The following is an 18,394-nucleotide window of genomic DNA, read 5'->3' as shown; positions in this document are numbered from 1 at the left end:
GCGAGTCTTTTTTTTTTCTTTTTTTTCTTTTTAAACCACCACAGTGGAAAGGGGGCGGGGCAACACTCAGCTCCCCCCCTGGCTATGTTTGTCACAATTACTCGGTAGGTCAACTTTCCCCCAGTCTCATTAAGAGGTAAAACACTGAGGCTAGAAAACTCCTCTTTTTCTGACCCCCGCAGGAAATGTTTCAGCAGAAAGCCACTGATGCAATCGTTCTCCAACCCTCACAATGGATTTGGGAAAGTAGAATGAGGGATTATTTGATGTAACTTCCATTCAAGAGGCCAATTCAGCCCCGCCAATCAATACTAATCAACGGGGAGATGACAGGAGATGAAATTCCCTCTGCTGCAGCCAAAGTCTCATGTATCAGGACTTAGAGTCTGCACTCAGGCTTTCTCTCTCACAAATCCAAAGCTTCAAATTAACTGAGTATTATACTCTACTTGTATACTTGCTCTACTTAGCTACAACAGCTTTATTCAACTTTAATACATGTTTCATTTATGCTTCATAGATTTTAGAAAGGCGATCAGTAAGGACAACTTCTGGGAAACTTAGCGACTAGCTAGTGAATATAGAGGCGCATTTAGCAGATGCAGAGACAGATAATTCTTTCTCAGGAGCTGGAGACCAAAAAGAGCTAAATGGAGATTGAATACTGGACTTACATTCATTAGGTGGACAGAAGCAGGACTCCAAATAAGTGTTACATAAAAACATGTAAGAATAATCAGGAAAGGGCACTTAAATTATCAATAATAAAAGTACTAAATTCAGAAAAATGGCTACTGTGATTGTTAAACTGTATAATAACATTGATAATGACACAGCCCAAAGTGACACCTTCACATTGTTTGCTCTTTCCAACTATTGGAAAAACCTAAAAAAAAAATAAAATAAACATTTCATTTCTACCTGGTTATACTGTTGGACAATTTATCTTTAACAAAGCAACATATTTTACGAGCTCTTCATACTCTATGTTTTGGGTGTAAAAGTTTAATTTATAAAGTAACTATAGCTGTCAGATAAATGTAGTAAAAAAAAAAAAAAACAACAACAATATTTCCCTCTGTATAAACTGGCATGAAAAAATAATAGTACAGATACCTTACATTTGTTCATGAGTAAATATACTCCACTATTATACTATATTGGGTTACTTTCCACCACTGGATCCCAGTTAAGTTATGAATGCAGGACTTACAGGCCTTGTAATGGGGTATTTCCCAATGTGATATTGAGTCCTTTACTTAAAGGATCTCAATTCTTCTTCCACCGCTGCTCAAATCTCATTGCAACACCCTGCAAATTATTAATCTACAGCATTAACCATGTTGACAGTGTCAAGCTCTGAAAGAGCACAGCCTGTAGAGGGTGCCTTTCATCCGAGGCAAAGAACAACTAAGAGCATGAGCTTTTCATGTTAACACAGGAAACATATATTTAATGAGACAACCACTGCAATCTCCACTGCCATGCTAAGTGATTGTGACCCCACACCGCAACTTAGCGGGGCTGCCAAACAGTCACGGCAGTCTAGACAAGGCTGAGGTGCGACGGGGGCCTCCCAAAACTCTTGTAATGCACAAAGAATTTGGTGCGGTTTCCTTGGAGCAGAGAGGAAACGCATGAGTGCGAGTAAAGAGGGAGCGAGATCCCTGCAGAGGTCAGAGCGCATCCCTTGAGGTGTCAGGGGGAGTAAACGGGGATGACTGCAGAACACGGGGTTATACCCGCTCTCCTCCCTCCTCCTTCCTTCTCTTCTTCACGGGGTGCCTTCACTGACTCGTCCCTGAGCGCCTGAGAGTGCGAAGCAGCACAGCACCCCTCCCATGCCACGCAAATTGGAACCGGAAACAATTATCAGCTTCAGGCGAAACCACCACAGTATTTGAAAACAAACGCAAATGTGATGTGAAAGAGGATCTCTGGGAAGACACAGGGATGGAAGGAGTTGCATGTCGAAGAATCGGCCTCGTTTGATGACTGCGGAGGCTGCCGCTGGTTCTCTGCACGGCTGGCTGAAGGCTGACACCAGTATCAAGGCCCATGAATATTCAGTGACCAAGTAAATGAGGCAGATAGGACTTGACATGTTTAACATCCACCTTTGGCACCTTCCCTCTACAAAGCCAACAAGGTGAAGCAGCAGAACAAATAATGTATGTTGGTTGTTTGTGGGCGGCAAGAGTCCATGCTGACGAATGGGATGGTTCTTGAACAAAGAGAATGAGTTTCAGTGGGCGAGCTACATGAAAATAAGCTGGACTTGGAAAAACACCCTGATTTCCTCTGTTGGATTTGAGTTGCTAAACTGCTGTTTTTTGGACACAGGCATTAAAATAAAAATTGTAGCATTATGGGTTGCAATATGCTGACATTTAAATTCTTAGAAAAAACATGTTTGCATCAACTATAATCCCTGCTGGTATCAAAATGTTTGCTCTCTAAATATTTACCAACCCTGAGTCACATCTGAAGCCTAACACAGGCACCTTGAGACTTCCTTTTTTTCCCCAAGTGTTGCCTCCCAAAGGAAATGCTGTGAAAGCACTACAGACTATCTTGCAAGTGAGTAAACTCTCTGAGCACACAACGCATTCCTCCAACACCTCAAACAGCTCTAAGGAAGAAAAAAAAAAATAAAAAAAAATGTCTGCCACCAACAAACTGCGCTGCTTAAAATCAATGTCACTCTAGTGTGAGCGACATGCATTTGGTTTTGCATTTGCAGTTTTTACACCAAAAAGCAGAGAGCAGTAAATGTGTTAGTGTGCTACGCAAAGTATGTAAATACTGGCACTTTGATAGTCTTCTCCATGGTTATCCACCAGACCATGCATGGTTAGAGCCATTTAACATCTGTTTGGTACTACTGTATTCCACATAAAGGCGGTTACAGAAATACTCCACTGAAAACCTATTTTTTAAGTAGCAAATACTCAAATAAAGGGAGTTTCTTGGACTGTGATGGAGAAAGAACTTTTGAGAGCTTCCCTTCAACTTAACAGACTGGATGACACACCAATGGGTTAGTTCCGGCAGAGCCCTGATGCTGTGCTTACATTAGCTGCCTGGCATCAGCCGCTTTTATCCATACTTCAAAAGCAGTGGTTCATTCACAGCTGGTTGGCCACCAGCCGACTAGTAATGTCCAGTCATATCCATGCAGGTGTGCAGCAGGGCCAATTAACACCCGACACTTCTCACTAGGGCTGCAACAACTATTTTCATGATCTTGATTAATCGATTAATTGTTTAGTCCGTAAAAGTGTCGGGGGAAAAAAACTAAACTAAAAATGGCACAGTTTCTTTAGCCCAACGTCTTCAAATTGCTTTGTTTGACCAACACTCCAAGATCCAAAGATATTCAATTTACTGTCCCATAAGACAAGCAGCTAATCCTCTCAAATGAAAAGCTTAAACCAGGTTTGGCACTTTCGTTTGAAAAAATCAATCTAATGATTAATCGATTATCAAAATCTTTGCTGATGATTTTTCTGTCGATCAACCAGCCGATTATTTGACCTATCACTTCGGCTCTGCTTCTCTGTATTACTCTGCTGATCTACCACCCCAGCCTCCTCCCTATGTGTTAAATTCTGGTATTGTTTACCTAAGATTTAATGTCATGTAAATATTCATGGGGGATTAGTTCTCCAGTAGATTTCTTATTGCTGCTTGGATTCCTTGAGAGCAGAGCTTTTTCTGCCAAATCTCACTTTATAACCATTTTGCAGTATAGTAAATGGTCCGTTCCTTTGTGTAAATCTCACTTACAGATGTCATTTTTAAGCAAACATTTCAAACCTGACGTGGTTCCAGCTTCTCAGATATGAAGAGTTACTATTTTTTCCTCTGTTTTATATCATTGTAAATTGAATATCTTCTGGTTTTGGAATGTTTGTCAGACTAAGCAAGCAATAATATGAATACAGCACCTTGGCCTCAATGATACAAAGAATTGTTAGCTGCAGCCCAACTAGCATTCAAGGTAATTCTGTTGTGGTGACATGAGCATGTTGTGTTGTAATTGTGCGCTCCATTTTTGCGAAAAATATAGTTTTTATTATTGAGATTGATTTCAGCCCAGTTCTAGTAGGCCTCAGTATTTGGTACTCACAAAGGAAAGATTTTTGGTGGAGTATTCCCTCACTGGGTTTGGTTAGCAGCTTGAACAATATCACATAAATACAAACACACACACATGCAAACACATTTATTCACAAACTGAGTTGTTGATAAAATGTGAACACAAAGGGGTAATGCGTAGAGCACCACCCAGCTGTGTCTCTACAGCCTCAACAGGCACCCAGCTTCTAAATGAACTGAGAGGTTGTGTGCCACTCACAGTCTCACACACACACACACACAGACCCATGCACTCTAACCTTCTCTTACCCCCACCTCCACCATCACCCCACCCACTGCTCACACTGGCTCCTGATAAGCTGGTTTGCCAGGCTTGCCAGTGCCGCTGATGGCTCCGTTTGCACAACCGCTCCATTGTTGCTGTGCAGAGTGGACAACTGCACTTTGGACCTTTCAGTGGGGAAAACCTTTTATTGTGTTTCCCTTAAGGGCATCCACTGTGGTTTATCTGCAACCTGCCAACCACACACACTTTTAACACTGCATTAAGCATATCTAAGGTTAGAAAACATAAACAGTAGACGCTGTGTTTCCTGTGCCGCTGCTGTTAAGTACTGTACAGCCAGTTTGCCTGGCTGATTTTTCTGGAGCTTAAAAAGACTCATAAAAAGGCAGCTGAATTATCTGTGTTGCTGGAACCTGATCCACTGCCGGCTGACCTTTTCCACAAAGCAATATTAAACGTAACAGTTGGGCTGAGTTAAGTGATTGCAATTTATGAGTCCATTTAACTTGATTCAATATTGGATGACAAATGATTACCTCGGTGAAGTAAAGCTTACATACACGAAAATAACCCTGTAATGCACAAATACAGAGCTTTATCAAAGTTAACAATCAGCTCAGTGTCTGTCTGCTGCGAGTCTGGCTCAGCGGAGGGCTGAACAGAATTTTAAAAATGCATGACAAGACAAGAAGAAGGAGAAGAAGAAAGAGAGGTTGCATATTAAATATCCACAGTTATCCTTTTTTTTCACTTTTTTTCCTTTTGGCTCAAACTCCATTAAGCTAAAATTGATGTTTATTCTATAGATGTTGCCTCTAAATCTGGTCAACCGGCCAAATGGATTAAGTGAATCAAATCCATTTTCCTGAGTACATCGAGGAAGTGTCAAAATGAAACATTTTCAATTTATCCCCTTAAGGTCCAAGCTTTCTTCATCTTGCTGTAGAACAAGCTGCTTACCCTGCAAAAACAGGCTGCAACACGTTGCTAAACATGGCCCGGGCATTAAATTAGTCCAACACAATCCACATATTTGATTCACTGTGCAGCCAGAAAAGAGTTACATGACTTTCAGGCATCCAGCTCAGACTATAAAGAAACAATGTAGCCTACTTTGCACACTCCTCACTGCTCTCTTTTCAGCCACATCCTCTTGGATTTTATGACTCTGGTTAAAATGCAACCATTAAATATTCATGTGCAAGGGCTTTCACCCGTGAAGCAGTTTCCCCTCTCTCTCTCTCTCTCTCTCTCTCTCTGAGCTTTAGAGAAAGTGAGAAACTTTTTGATTTTAACTGACAGGAGCTAAATATTAAAAAAGAAGCTCTGGGAGTTCAGCAAAGTGTAGACTACTCCTCTCCAATATCCTACTCCTGATATGAGCCTCGCCTTCTTGGCTTTCATCCTCATTGTTCTTAAAATTTCAGATTGTCGTGAGACTCTTGTAGAGTAAATTAACACGACAATACAAACGGTGGAGATTAATGAGAACAACTACTCAGGAGCTGAACAAAGACATTATGAAAATCGATGGTTTGACAAATCATTCCAAAGAGTGATGTGTGTGTGTTTCTGTAGTCATCAGCAAACATCATACCACATGCAACATAAACTACATCTTTGAAAAATACTGCTCATTAATTTTTCACTTTTTGTCTTGGCTGTTTATTATGCAAAACATTTCCTATCAGCAGCAAAAGTAATGACACAAATAATTCATATTTTCCCTTTTAGAACTCCTGGCATGCTAAAATCCATAATATATAGCAAGTTATAGCGTCTATAAAAGATTAAGGATGAAATTATGTCTGCAGGTATAGACAGTGGCATAAATAAGGCTGAAATGTGATTTTGCTGCAGTGAACATTAGGGAAATTTTTGAGGCTATATTTGGGTAGATGTGATTTGCATACAAATCGAGGGATGCAACATTCAGGGCTTCTCCAAACAAGCGATTTTATAGACAAATGAAGCAACTGCTCAGACATGTGAGGGTTTGCATCCAGTCTTTGTGCTCAAGGTGGCGGAACGCATGTATGACAACTCGCCGCCGCCATTAGTTGATTTAACTGCCAAAAATTCACGAGGGGTGAGTAAAATAAAGGCAAACAATAGTATTGTTGTCTGAGAGCTGTGGAAGTGCGAGTGGCATGAAAAGTTCATTCATTCTGAACTAATCTTTTTAGTGATTTGGGAGTAACGATTCGTGCCACTCGCTAATGAATGAGGGACTGAGCTAATCATTAGGATATTTATGGGTAATATTGTTTCAGCTGAGCACTGCTACAAGCAAGTGTACAGCCAATCACTATCTGAGTTTGGACAGTAAGTGCACGGGAAGCCATCGATTACTCTCTCATCAGTCACCAGAAGTCTACCCTACTTCAGCACTGAGCAGCTGATTGAGATGAAACAAAAGGATTTTTTTTTTCCTTTCTGCTGCACCAGTTTTAAAAGAAGCCACAAGCTTGCCAGAAACAGAGTCAGACTTTCCATCGCTGCTCATCGCCGTCTTTGATCCCAGAAAAATAAGAAAACAAAAAGTGGAGGACGGCTTGTGGAACATGAAGGCTTTTCAGAGGCATTCTCCCGCTCTTGGAAGGCTGCCCACTCTTTCGAGAGGGGTTTTTCTTCAAAGCAAACACCGGTGACATTACCCATTCTCCTCCCAATTAAAATTTATTAAAAACAGCCAGGAAACACTGTACTGCTAATATCATCACAACTAGCTTGTCAAAAACAAACAAATACAGCGATCACAAGGACAAAAAAGGAATCCTTCCCCGGTCTTCTGAGTTCATAACCAGCATTTAATCGGCTGTAATGATTTACAATATGACAAGTCGGGCAAAATTTACTGTGACAGATTGAATGGGACCCAACATAAATATAATTACGGGTCACATGATCTTCTCCTCCTCCCTCCTCTAAAGGAAGTATCTGTCGATGCCACACAAAGAGGACGCGGGATACGCAGGCTCGAGTGATTTGCATTTCCAATTTCCCCCTGAAGATCAGTTGATGCCAAAAAAATAAATAAACAACAACAACAACAACAACACCACAAAGCATCGTGGATTTTTCAGTCTTGGTAACAGGTCTGTTTTCTGAATTAACTGTGGCAACAAAACCAAGAAGTGCCATTTGACCTCAAACATCGAAAGTTAAGCGAAACCACGGAGCAACAGTGTGTGGTGATTCCTAAAGATAACAGCTGCAGCAAATGATTAGAGAGTACAATTTGAGGATAGGTGCTTTTAAATAGGGCTAAAATGATCAGCGACAGAAAATGAATCAGCAACCATGTTTTTAACCGCTTTTAAGGTTTAAGAGAAAAAAAAACAAAAACAAAAACTTTTGCCAAAAAATGTGCCCGAAAAAAGTGCCAATAATTAACAGGCCCCAACTTTTGAGATGTGAATATTTGCTGGTTTTCTTAAGTCTATATAGTAGCTAATTAAATTCTCTTTTATTTTAGGACTGTTGGTCAGACAAAAAAAGACGCTTAAAGACGTCACCTTGGATTCTGGAAAACTAGATATTTCTCACTATTTACTGACATTTTATAGATTAAACAATGAATTGCTTTATTTAGAAAATCATGGACAGATTAATTGATCAAGAAAATAATCGTGAAAATCTTTTAGTGAAGACAGAATATTTCTACCTTTTTCCTCTAGAAATGATCAAAAAATGTTTAGTGTCTCTTGAAAAAAGAAAGAACAAAGCTGGTTGCGGCACTGGAATCAAGAAAAATTATGTGAGATATTAGAAAATACTTTGAAACAAATTGAGTCGCGTCAGAAACAGGTTGAAACAATGTTGCTGCACTGGCGGAATTTTTAAGGAAGGCAAATAGAAACAAGTGCGAATACGAAAGCTGTTTACAAAGTTGTGCAGCGGCGAGACTCCTCTGTCCCGAGCAAAATCGGAAACTTTGTGAGAAGTGGCAACACATAGGGGTATTACTCCTAAAGAAACCCACTGTGCCCAACCCCCCCGGCCGGCCCAGATTAAGTTTCACATTCCTACCTCACCAATAACACACACGCACACACACACACACACACACACGTACTATAGTTGTGAGGACACTCATTGACATTATGCATTCCCTAGCCCCTTACCCTAACCCTAACCAAAACCTAGTACTAACCCGAACCCTAAAACCAGGTCTTAACCCTCAAACAGCCCTTTGAAGGTGTGAGGACTGGCCAAAATGTCCTCAGGACGATGGTTCCAAGCCCTAATTTGTCCACACAACCATAAAAAAGACGTGTACACACAGACACACACACACACACACACAGAGATAGAGAGGAGACAGAGAGGTGGAATGACATACAGACACTTTTGTTGAGACATTTCAGACCTCAGACTATTTCATCTCGCTGACGATGTTTACACTATGAGTCAAGCACAAGGATATCTTCTCTCTTGTTCTTCGTCCAAGACGTGGAGGATCAGCCCCTCCCTCCGCTCAGCACCCCTTTCCATCACCCTCCATGCTAATGGAACGCACATTAGTGAAACCAGCCGCACACTGTGTACGTCCGTGGTGACACGAAGGATGCTGGGCCCTCGGGTGAGCCATCTCTCTCCCTCGCTCTCTATCTCATATCACATGCCAGGCACATCGCGGGCGCAGCCTCACACCACAGCGTCTGCGACTCAAACATGCCCTCTTCTCAGAGCAGATGGTCAAAAATAGCGTCCGCCGTCAACATTTTTGTAAGCCGTGGAACCCATTGGGCCACACACCGTTTGCCAAGAAGTAGTAGGGGTGCAATATACAGTGTGTATATATGTGTGTGTGTGTGTGTGTGTGTGTGTGTGTGTGTGTGTGTGTGTGTGTGTGTGTGTGTGTAAAAATAATCTGGTCAGTTACAGCTTTTCTCTGTTTGATACTGACAAAGTGAGAACACCCCGTTGTTTGAAAAGAGCTTGTGCAATCTGCACCTATAAATAGGTGTGTGTCCGCACGTTTACATCCAGACAACGTTGCCCATTTACTTATCATATTAATCAGTAGTAATTGTTATGGTATCTGTGATTACTACTAGTGTGTGAAACAATGTCTTGTCTCTGCGACCGGACGAGGGAACACAAGGAAACAGACAGGATGTGTTTACAGAAGAGATATTTAAAGTCAGCACTGGGACAGCAGCAAACGTGGCTACTAGCCATATTTTTTTGGTCACCTACGTGCCGTGCAGATACGCAAATGCACCTTTCGTTTCCTGAAATCTCAGGTCGTTCAGAGATACATTCGCCAGCACCAAGTTATCAATCCTTTTAACACTCTGCTGTTTTTGCTCAGACTTCACTCTTTCTATTTCCAGGCTTATGGCACTGTCGCTATATTTCCTTCTTGGGGGCTGTCATATATTATTATGAATAAGAATTAGATAGGCTACTCAGAAATGTCCTTATTTGACATGTTAATTGCATTATACATGTTCTAGGACTCTCTTTATGAAAAAAAAAAATTGCACAAATGTACAAAAAGCCAAAAACATAGGAAACACAAATAAAGCAAGATCTGAAACTATGACCCTAAGTGGATTTATGGATGTTTATCCAGTATAGACAACATAAATACTGCTATCACTGAAAAGAGGGTGCAATTTTTGACCCAAAAACACATCAATCGGATGCTAAGGGTTAATATATTCCACCCGGCCCGGTGCTGAGACTTCTCTCATGGTCTTCTTTCACTGCCCACATCTGTCACGTCAGTATCAGCCCTGGCCTATGATGCATGCCTTGCACCTGGGTAACCGACCGACACAGACACCGTGTTAGAATGAGGGTCTAGTGTAAGCTGACACACAGGCGGTGGGTGTGGTGTGACTGCTGTCTGCGAGCCGCCATCAGTTATAACAGTTCTGTCTGAGCAGGATGAAAAAAAAAAAAAAAAAAAAGAAGTGATATCTGATCCGAAATCACGTTAAATTAATTATACTGTTTAAGCTCCACTGATTTGAGAGGCTGGCTACAGCTTCTTAAATGTGAGTATTTGCTACTTTTCTCTGTTTTATTTTATAACAGTAGATGGAATAGTTTTTGGGTTTGGACTATTGGTCGGACAAAACAAGCAATGTGAAGATAACACCTTGGGCTCTGGGCTGTACAAAGGAAAGGATCCTGCAGCTTCCTCTGGAATGAATCGCTGCTGCTGTTCAGAAGAAAAGTTCGCGTTACACAGGGATCTTCTCTTCTGTTATAGTTCTACCTAAGCACAGTTCTACACTTAGAGCCCTAGAAGCTACTTTCTTAATCAGCTGTTTACTCGTAGTGATTCTGAATTGTTAACTACTGGTTGACATTAGAGATTTCTGTATTTGTTAATCAGCTTGTCTGTGCTCACGCTTTAAAGAATTGGCCGTAACAAGAGGTTTTTCCATGCACCAATCAGAATTTTACAATATAGTAGCCTCCGTGTCATCTGGAGTCTATTAATTGGCAAATGGCAGAAATTCCAGAGCTCAAGGTAACATCTTCAAATAGCTTGTTTTTTACTCAACCAACAGTACAAAACCCCAAGCTATACAACTATCAATGATATGAAACTTAGTAAAGCAGCAAATTCTCACACTGAAGAGACTGAAACTAGCAAGAGTCAGAACCAGAAAGTGATGAAAGGGTTTTTCCTGATGCCATGTGAATCAAATGTGAGCCTGATAAAGCAGATGTTTGAGTGTTAAACTGCAATCATGACTAGTAACGTGCCAACCCAAATTTCGAAAGGATGCACTGACTAAAAAGCAATTTTTAAAAAATGAGCACCATCGCTTTGAATCAAAGCCTATGAGAATAAAACGCCCTGCGAGTCCCCTTTACTTTGGGTCATCTCAGGCTTTGCCACGGTGACTATGCAAAGGAAAACAGGTGAAATGCAAAACAATATTTAAATAGAAGCCTCTTGTTAGTCGACATATGGCAACAGACGAATGAGAAACGGTGCAACATGTTGTGGACTTTATCTACTTGTGTTTTACATCTTGATAAAAAAAAACTTGAAAGCATCTAACATTTGTGTTTGGGATGGAATGAATGGGTGAGGGAGGGTAGAAAGGAGAGAAAAGGAGAGATTACCCTCAGACCTTTCTTTGAGAGCAACAGAGAATGGGGGAAGGACATTCCCTGTGTATTAGTAAATCCTAGTTAATTTTCCCTGTCAGAGAACAATGAGATATGCCCCCCCCCTCCTCCCCAGGCTCTGTTGAATGTAATTCCACCAGTTGCTCAGAATCACCTTCATTACTCATCAGAGGTGTGGATCTCTCTCTTATAAAAAAAAGAGCACACACTAGACACTGTGATACTTCAGCGAGGCCCCCTTAGGAGTCTTTTCAGCGCCCATTTTTGATAGTGAGATTACACCTCTTGAGACATTTTCAAATTTCAAGAGAAGCTGCTAGTTTCTCAGTCTACACTGAATTTTAAGAGGGGAATATGCCTGCCATGCAACACTATCACATGCTGCAAGATTTGACAACCCTTCAGGGTTCCTGAGTTGGGCCTTGTTTAATTTATAGAAGCTGGGACTTTGGAGAAGCCGGATGTTATTCATGATTCAGAGCCTTTCATTTACACTTAACACTGCGGTGCCGCGCCGTGACATCATCTGCGTATGTTTTTCACAGCATGTCACAATCAACATGCATGAGCCAGCAATTGCTGGGGGCCTCAAAAGCTCCAATTATATCCATCGTGGGTTAAGACTCACAGATTGGATCTAGGTTTTTTTTGTTTTTTTTTTGCACTCCAACTCGCCTGTACTCTCAAACCCTGCTGACGACAACAGACATGTAGACAAGAGTATTAGTAGCTTTTAACTGCATTTTAATTTCATGCACATACAGTATTTGACTCTAGGGCTTATCAATTAATTGTTTAGTTAATGTATCAAATGCTTGAAAATCTTGAAACATGTCCAGCACCAGTTCTAATAAACCAAGGTGTCGTCTTCAAAGAGCTTCCTTTATTCGATCAACAGTTTAAAACCCAAAGACAGTCAAAAAGTCAACAGTCAAAAACAGAGAAAATGAGCAAACCCTCGGAACTGGACAATGTTTATGTTTTCCTTCATAAATAACAGTCGATCAATTATCATATCCGGCAATTCATTTTCTGTTGACTGATTAATTGCTTCAGCACTGGAAGGTTAAAAGATGTGACATTTAGCTTTGATGCCATCCATATCTTCAAAAACCCCGTCAGTCACTTTGAGCATTAACAACAAATCCTGCTACAGCTGCAACGATTAGTCAATTAATTTATTAGTCGATCGACGGAAAATTAATTGGCAACTATTTTGAGAATCCATTAATCGTTTTAGCTCTTTTTAAGCACAAATTCCAGCTTATTAAAAGTGAAGGTTTTCGTCTTTGGACTGTTGGTCAGACAAATCAAGACATCTGGAGACGTCACCTTCGGATGAGAGAAATGGTAATGGGCATTTTCCACTATTTTTGGGCCTTATAGACTAAACAATTAATCAACTAATCAAGAAAATAATCAGCAGAATAATCAATCATGAAAATATCCATTAGCTGCAGTCCTAACTCCTGCACATAAAAGATATTTTAAATAATGAGGGAATTTTTCTAGCGCGCCATGCAGGCATGGGAACAATCCAAAAATACAGTATTTAGACCTATTAATCACAAGATGTGTATTTTCTGTTCCGGCTAACTTCCCCTCCAGCATGGCTGCAGCTGTAACAGGAGGTAGCCCCATTGTTCAGACTAACAAGGGGCGCAGAGGTCACTTGCATTTTCACAAGAGCTTTGCCAGAGGGGTTGGGGAAGCAACTGACACACCAGTCTGTTTAGTATGGATCTACACTAAAGCTTTTTCTATAAAGTCACATCATTCCCAGTCTATTATAAAGGGGGATAGATTAGATTAAGGGAGATTATGCAGAGAGGGGCTCCCTAAAAAGAGCAAAAATAACACACTCAGTACTTAGCAGGCAAGTCAACAGTGGGATTAAGCCAAAAGGACACGTTTAAATCCAATGCTAAAATGCACAATGGGCATCCTTCCACACACTCGACTTTCAAGTGGTTTCAAATGTTATTGCTTCAGATTTCTCAACACATATCGCAAGCTGTTACAGAAACAAATATCTGACTTTTATTATCATATTCTGGTTATAAAACTGAAATTGATCTACAGTTTGACAATTCTAAACCCCCAAAATGAGGGTTATTTTTCTTCCCCCCATCAAACTTCCATCCTGTTTTCCTCCTGTCAAGCCCTCACTATGCGTACAGTTTGTACAATAACAACTCCCTAGCACCAACGCAACCGAAAAAATGCACAAAGTGGTTGCACACTCTAACATGATTAAATGATGTGTGGTCTGGCGTCACTCCCAGCACCTTTCCCATCCCTCACTCAGCTCTGTATCTCCCTCCTGCAAGAACGCAAACACACACGGATTCCCTTTCCCTGAGCTGTGTTTTGAAAATAGAAAGCTTCATATTAACAGTCAACAGTCAAGCTGACAGGTACAGTCTGACCATTCTCTCCATCGTAAAACCCCTCAGTGGATATTTGCACAGTACACGTTACTGCAGCTCTGTATCACCAAGGTGGAGCGTCAAAAATCATCACACACACACACACACACACACATGAGGAATGCAGAACAACACACATATGCTTATTTTGTTACTCTGAGTGGTGGAAGGAGTATTTGGATCCCTCACTTAAATTAAACTAGCAATACCACAGAAATACTGCAAGAGATATACAGACATATTAGCAGCAAAATGTACTTAAGTATGAGAAGGATTACTGATACAGGCAGAATTGGTTCTAGCTGATCTGAGTAGAGGTAATTTGAACTTCTTTATACCGTTTACTGTGGCTTAATCCAGTGATTCTCAACCTGAAGGGTCGCGAGATGAATAACAGGATAGGGAAGAAGAAAAAAAAATTGTTTTCTACACATTTATATTCATTTATTCTGACTGTTTTTTTTATAATCTTTACTTAATTGTCCTGTGAAACGCCAGCTAGTCATACTCAAATGAATCACTCTCTGGTGAAACTCCTGGGTGACCTATGAAAATGGGTTGCAAGTACAGTTTGCATCATTTTAAGGAGTCACAAGCCGGGAACAATCACTACAAAGTTCTTGCACTCCAGAAAGTCTTGTGGACAAGTACGTTGGATCATAAACTCTAGAAAAAAAAACAAAAAACTTTCATACTGTCAGTGTTTTGGTAAAATTTGACCTTCATCAGGTAAAACATCTCACATCTTAAGGTTGTCTGGAAGTTTTTTTGTTTGTTTGTTTGTTTGTTTGAACTGATTAGGTTTGACTGAAACAAAGTGAGTACAAGTGACCGGCGTTACAAATGGTTCTCTGGTTCTTTCACAGGGGGTCACAAGCCAAAAAAGGTTGGGAAAGACTTGTTTAATCTATAGCAATGCAACATATTTTATAAAATTGTCATCAGTTTTGCATGTTATATCTCTGTCTCTAAAGTAACATGAAACTATAGCTGTCAAAAAAAGAAAAAAGCACAATATTTCCCTCTGAAATGTGGTGGACTTATAGTATAAAGTAGCAAGAAATTTATTCAGTGCTTCAGTAAATGTACTTAGTTTCTTTCCAGCCCTACTTTGTTCCACTAAACAATCTCACTGCCAGAGGTCCTGCAGTATCAATACAACCCTTTACAATGTTATAATTGCTCACAAGTACCATAATAATAGCATTGTTAAAAATGAAGTGCTGTTTGGCACCAAAGTAAACTTCACGATTAAGCTGTTACAACTGCCCAGTGACACACTTTCCGCACCCGGAGCGCAACGCCTGCCCTGCACTCTCCTTTCTCATTGAAAATGGCCATACCAGCGGGGTGATTCATCCCAGGAGTTTATTCTGTCAAGCAAAGACAACACAAAAAGGACCTTGAGTGGAACCTACACAAACCTCCCACAGGCTCTGACTGTGGAGGGAGAGCAGTCGGTCGCTTACTCACTTGCCTTTTTTTCCTGTTAGTGAGCTCAAGAGAGCTCTCGGTACGCAGGAGCTGCTCACCGCAACTGGAATTCCCAAGCCAAATCAGCAACAAATATGACATTATACACCTTCTAACAGCCCTGTTTACCAGCTACTTAAGCACACATTGTTGGTAAAAAGGAGGCTCGGGCTGCAAACCTTTGGGAATGGGTTTAGTTTGGCTGCTATAATGCAGACTCGACTGTCATATTTCACAGAGCAGTGTTTATCTCTTAACAGTTTGGGTGTAAAATGACACTGCAGATTATTTTGTGTCTCTGGAATATTTTCAGACAAAAGGCAGCATCGGACGCAGCACACAGACAATATTTCCGTAGGTGAGTGTGGCTAGTTGAGACACACCGGCTCTAGGTCTGCTCTCAGGCTGGCCAGCAGTGTTGCTGTAGTAATGAGGCCTCTTGTGTGTCCTCTCTGATCTGAGAGTTGAATAATTTCCCATGTGGCACAGCCATTTCCAGCTTCCGCCTTTACTCTCACCTCGTCCGGTTGGGTTGGAAAGGCGAGAGCGAAAACTCCCACCCTTCGCTGAAAACGTGTTGCCATTGTCAAGCCACAGTGACACACACAGACCTCAGGCTGGCTGCAGTCCAGACAAGAAAAACATTTGCAGCAGTGTTCTGTGTCTCAAAGATATGTGCGATGTGCTTTTAAAAAACATAAAGCTTTATTTTCTGTATTTATTTTGAGGTTTTGTTCGCTAATTTGAGTCAGAAGCCGCTGAATGTCCTTTTACAGTTTTATTCTGCTTCACTATGTGCTGATGCTTTTCACTGGTCAGTAGGAAACTCAGAGTTAATAAATGGTCTACTTCAGCGCCCAGACGCACGTGCTGGGTTGCAGATCTCTGTTTCAATGTGTCTTTTGTTTGACGGCTGGTGTTTCAACATCCTCAACTTGAATAGAAGAAGGTCAGGCTGGTGGGGTCGGCCCAATGGTTATTCAGGAGCCCAACCTGGGGCCCCTCGGAGATGGGGTGACTGGGAGGGAGGGGACGGGACGGAAAACCTCCTCCCCTGTCTGACACCACCCTAATCTATGAAGCCACTGGAAGTTTGAGGCTTCCCCACACAAATGGAGCTCAATCAGCTTTGAATCACTCATGCCATCGAGTGCCTGCGATGCACGCAAATTTAAAGGCGGCCCATGCAAAAGAGAAATCAAAGGACCAGGTGCATAAAGATGGCAGCCTCCTAGTTTGACCAAATGTCCCATCCTGCATCAATACTGCATCTAAAGGTTTAAGACCGGTTGAGTCGAGAACCCTGTCGGTTCAGAGGGCTGCGGGCAGCAGCTATTTAACCAAAACAGACCCATGGATTACATGACAGAAATGCAAACAAGCAGCCGAGCCTGCTCAATAACTGGTGTCACCACAGAGGCTTCACACGAGCCTCAGCAGCTGGGTCCAAACAGTCTGCGCTGTGCGGGACAAATTCGGATGCTGCAGCAGCTAAAGGCAGGCACGGGGCGAATGAACTTTTCAGCAACATAACAAAAACAGGAAGAGCTCTCCTGGACATCCCACCAGAAACAGACAAGAACTATCTGCACGTGTTTTGTTTTGCCAGCTCAGCTCAATGCTCCCGAAACTGGGATTTTTAGAGGCAGAAATAAAGTGCGTGTTTATATATGGGAGAAACGCACTCCCTCTCTCTCTCCTTGACAAGGGTTAGGGAGCATATCAGGGAGCAGAGTCTAGCTGACTTTTTCCACTTGGCCATGCTTTTTGCTTCCTGGACAGATGTACAGCAAGAGAGGGAGCCCAGTTCCATATTAGAGGCCCCCCTCGGTCCCAACTGGGTCCACATTCAGACAGCAGGAATTCGGGGAGTCAACTTGTTAAAGCCTTAGCGAGCAACAATGACCCACGGCAGCAAGATAAACCCAGGCTGTGACATAAATGAATGCACACACGATGCCATACAGATGTGCTACTGCTAATAAAGTTCAGCGATAAACATTCATCGTGACATTAAAAGAATAATCCGCGCGCTGCAGTGGCCGCCGTCCTGCCTCGTCCACAGTTAGTCTGCAGCTCGCATCTATCAGCAGCATTAAAATCCACATTAGGCGAACCATGTGCACATCAGAGGCCAAAGGTAAGAAGCAGGACCTACCTCGAGACCTTTCGCACACACGCACACACAGACACAGACACACGCACAGCGGCATGATTCATTCTGCAAGCGAAATGCATACAGGCTGCTACAGTATAGCCTCCAAGCCCCCGATGCTTTAGAGATCAACGCGGCATCTGTTACTAACGAAATGCACAACCTGCTCAACAGCCCGCCGGTTCAGTCCCGACGGCACAGAGCGGCGCGATGGTGGGCTAAGTAAAAAAAAAGAAAAAAAGCTGCGGTTTATTATTACGTGCTCCGACGTGCTCCTCGGTGCCAGTTCAAGTGGTCACTCTATTGTTGAGAAACAATCCGAGCCAAAGTGGAAACAAAAACCTTCCCGAGACGAGAGCCTCGCAGCGCGACGCCGGGAACGTGCAACGCTAAGTTTGCAGCCACTCACCGTGTTATTGCGCGGAGAAAGTCCTCAGTAATTTTCGGCTCTTGTTTTTAAATATCTTCCCCCCCTCACGGCCACTGAGAACGGGCTCAACGTCAGTGGGGTGAGTAACTGAATAGACTCGGGGAGAGCGCAGTAAGTTGAAGTGTCAAATTACATTGGCTATTCTATTACCGAGGCGACCCGTGCTCCGTGGCTGCTGACAAAACGCGTCGCGGATTTCACGCGCAGGAGAGGCCACCGGGAGAGAGCCCGGAGCGGAGCCCGGACCGTCGCTCGCCGACGCTGGATCTGGCGGGGCGAGCCGCTCGCCGACCGTGGCGCCGGCCGGGTCTACCGCACTCCACTGTGCAGGGCTGGTCTCGGTTCCCGGGAATGTTTACACACGTTTACCACACGTTCATTTGCGAGTAGTTTCACACGTTTAAATGGAAGCTGAG

General features: G+C 42.3%; 1 protein-coding gene across 5 annotated transcripts in view; it reads right to left on the bottom strand.

The window, feature by feature from the left end:
- Positions 1–18,134, bottom strand: part of LOC120794469 (zinc finger MIZ domain-containing protein 1-like) — a 112,824-nt gene extending 94,690 nt beyond the window's left edge. For all 5 annotated transcript variants that reach the window (XM_040135569.1, XM_040135570.1, XM_040135571.1 and 2 more), the window contains exon 1: positions 17,958–18,134. The gene's annotated coding sequence lies outside the window, so the exon portion shown is untranslated. The remainder of the gene's footprint in view (positions 1–17,957) is intronic.
- Between the last annotated feature and the right edge of the window lie 260 nt (positions 18,135–18,394).

This window comes from Xiphias gladius, chromosome 9 (genome assembly GCF_016859285.1).
Source record: "Xiphias gladius isolate SHS-SW01 ecotype Sanya breed wild chromosome 9, ASM1685928v1, whole genome shotgun sequence".
NCBI classification, from domain to species: Eukaryota; Metazoa; Chordata; class Actinopteri; order Istiophoriformes; family Xiphiidae; genus Xiphias; species Xiphias gladius.
This window is presented reverse-complemented; position numbering and strand designations above follow the sequence as displayed.